This window comes from Octopus bimaculoides, chromosome 2 (genome assembly GCF_001194135.2).
Source record: "Octopus bimaculoides isolate UCB-OBI-ISO-001 chromosome 2, ASM119413v2, whole genome shotgun sequence".
NCBI classification, from domain to species: Eukaryota; Metazoa; Mollusca; class Cephalopoda; order Octopoda; family Octopodidae; genus Octopus; species Octopus bimaculoides.
Genome location: NC_068982.1, coordinates 115,518,099 through 115,521,484, shown reverse-complemented (window position 1 = coordinate 115,521,484; position 3,386 = coordinate 115,518,099). Strand labels below are relative to the sequence as shown.

General features: G+C 33.9%; 1 protein-coding gene across 14 annotated transcripts in view; it reads right to left on the bottom strand.

The window, feature by feature from the left end:
* The window catches only part of LOC106879353 (spectrin alpha chain), a 93,630-nt gene that overhangs the window by 89,010 nt on the left and 1,234 nt on the right, over positions 1 to 3,386 (bottom strand). The window lies entirely within an intron of this gene.

Below are 3,386 nucleotides of genomic sequence, written 5' to 3'. Positions count from 1 at the left end.
ATATATATATATATATATATACAAACATACTACACACGCATGTACATACATTTCTTTTAGTAACTGTTACATACCTAATTAATAAGCAGCTTTCTCCGTTATAATATAGGTAGAAGAGATAGATAAATAGATAGACAGATAGATAGATGTACTAAAGCGTGTGCACATACACTAAAGCACACATACATGAAAATCATACGCAAAAGCACACACCAGCTGACACATCCTAAAATCATAACGTTGAAGCATACCTCACACTAAAATTATACGCTAAAGCACACACACATTCTAAAGCTACATGCTAAAATACACACCCTAAAATTTATTTGCCATAGAGTGCGCGCACACACACACCAAAATTGTATGTCAATGCACACACAAAATCATATGCCAAAGCGCACGCGCGCACACATTAAAATTAAATGCCAAAGAACAAAATCAAACACTAAAGCAGTGATTATTCGTAAAATTTCTTGTTACCTACTTAATGAGGTGTCAAAATAATTTGTATCTATATAATTCTTCTGCAGTTGAACAAGATTATAAAGTTTTAAACCATCTTAATTTTATTTAGCACGGCAATTTGCATGCCCCCTTTTCAATCCCCACACGCCCGAGTCTCTATAACAAATAACACTAAAGCACACACACACATACGCACACTAAAACCATACCGAATTACACACATGCCAAAAGCATACACTAGAGCATATATTATATACTGCAGCGCGCACCCACAAATATAAAGCATACACTAAAATTATGCACGAAAGCACACTTCATACATAAACTACTAAAATCATACATTAAAATACACACAAACCAAACGCAAAAAGATTCTCTTTCCAGAAGCCAACGGAGAAAAACCTCTACAAACTCGTTCGAGCTGCTACAAGTAGCAGCCAAATCGGCATAGATAATATAAATCATGGTCCAACCTTATGAAAAAGACGACTATTAACAGCATTGAATATGGTCTATCGTATCAGGGCCGACTTCGAAGCTAGCGTGCACACACACACACATCTAAAAAAATGTGGAGCGACGAATACGTATTTAATGTATTTCTTGTAGGCAGAAATATAAAACTAAATAGCCCCACCCAATAGTACCATTAATTTAGTTGAAATAGAGGAACCAACAAGCTGTAATTTTGTGAAGATATTCTATGGCTTCTAGTGAGAGCAGTAGGCTCACTTTAACAGTGACTCATAGCACAAACGCGAGACACACTGAGATTATGTGATTCACACCCAATTAATGATGCGGGTATATAGATTTGTGTAAACATTAACTATAATCATATATATATAAATATATTAGACTGCATTCATAAATATACATATATTTATAATTTAATATACAGAGTACATCTACGTAGATTCACACATGAATATATTAGTTACTAGTTTCAGCATACATATTTGTTCATATTCGTCTTTGATGATCTATCTATATACACACACACTATACAAATACATATATTTTTACACACATATAAGGAAAATAGCCCGTTTGTTTTATAACGTATTAAGGTATTTATTTTTTCTTCCTACACATTATTGCAAAGATTATCGGCGGAGCAGTTTTCGGCGTAACAAAAACCCAACCACCGGGTGTACGTATTCTTTACCTTCGCCAGATTATCTATGTGTATAAGAAAATGCATATCTCAAACGTGTAAATTATATGCATGTGGGCAAACTACCCGTTATTTTAGGTTATATCCTGCACATAGTCATGTACATTAGGTTATTATTAATACCAATCAGATGTACGTGACAGTGTTGTTGCGATATTACCATAATTGCAACAAAAATAGCTAAGTAGCTACCAGATTTCACATATATTGGATGGACATACAAAAAAAGTGCTAGGTAAATGGATCTCCGTCTATTTTGATGTTGAGTATGCCAGTTGTTAGATCAAGTGAACTATACATTAAGTAGCTGAGTATTCCAGACATTTATACATTTCATGTAACTTCTCAAGCCGAATCAGTATGACACTGACCTTTTGAAATAAAAGTACGATCCGCGCTGATAGTTTCCATTTAGCTAATTTCACTCAACAAGGCTTGGGTCGAACAGAAGCTATAGCCTAAGACACTCGCCTTGTACAATAGAATCAAACTAGAGATCTCATGATTTGCAAAACAATCTTAATTACTCGGTCATATCTGCTTCATGTATGTATTGTGTAGACAGACCTGTATGTTGAAACCTGTAACTTGAATGTACATATTTGCAGAAGATTTAAATTCAAATGACCTACATACGTTAGGCACACCCGAGGTCACAGATGGCTTGTCTGGGAATTTCTAATATTATAAATGAGAGAATTACATAAAAAACTACTTTCAAATGATTTGACACTGACGAATAAAATTTAAGTAGATTTGACAGTGAACAGGGAACTAGACTTTGATGGGGATTACGCTTTACATGGAGCACTTTATTCACTTTGGAATAAATTCTGTACATTCTGGGCGTGATTCTGCTAGTCTACATCTATGGTATGATCATTTTAATAGTACTTGTAGCACATATCCCAATATATATTTAGGTCTGAGATACATTTGTAGATGTGACTATATAATAGGAAGACGTTACAAAAGTGATCAGAGTCGAGTTTCGTGCAGGGCACTTTGATAAATTATATATACTCGAGTATAGAATTCTATTTTTATTTGCTCTACCAAACCCTATATGTCAAGATGCGTGTTTAAGAGAGTGTAAATGCTGGTGTACATAAGAGTTGTGTAAAGCTTTAAATATGAGGAGACATATTTGTATCTGGGCGTGTCTGAGTATGTATCCGTCTGCATGTTTTCTGTATGTGACATGTATAATAAGAAATCCATACAAATGATTTCAATAGTTTTGATAGGATTTGAAAGCGTTGAATGAGGTTTCTCCGGTGATTTTCTTTCATATAAATAAATGTTTATGCTAATTTAAAAATTTGCCAGCAAAATCTTATGAAATGACAAGGTTCTAAAAGATATACGTTTATGTTATATATGAAAATAAAAGGCTTAAAGATGTATGCATATTTACTTTGCATGTATGGATGTGCATTTTGCATACAGAAGTATGTGCGAGTATATAGCAGATGACTAATTTTGAATACATAACGGTGGTGGTCAAGCGTTGCTAGTACTTAATGTTTAAATTAAACTAAAAATATATGTAACAGGTTGACTTCACCCTGTTCAATAAGGCCTACTAGTAGGCCTACATCTAGATATTCAAATTTGGCACCTGTCAGTAACGAAGTCTGATATGGTGGTACAGCCGCTGAATTTCCTATTTAAACTCTTTTTTTTTAATTAAAAAACACACATACACGTGCATACATGCATGCACGTATATATATATATATAT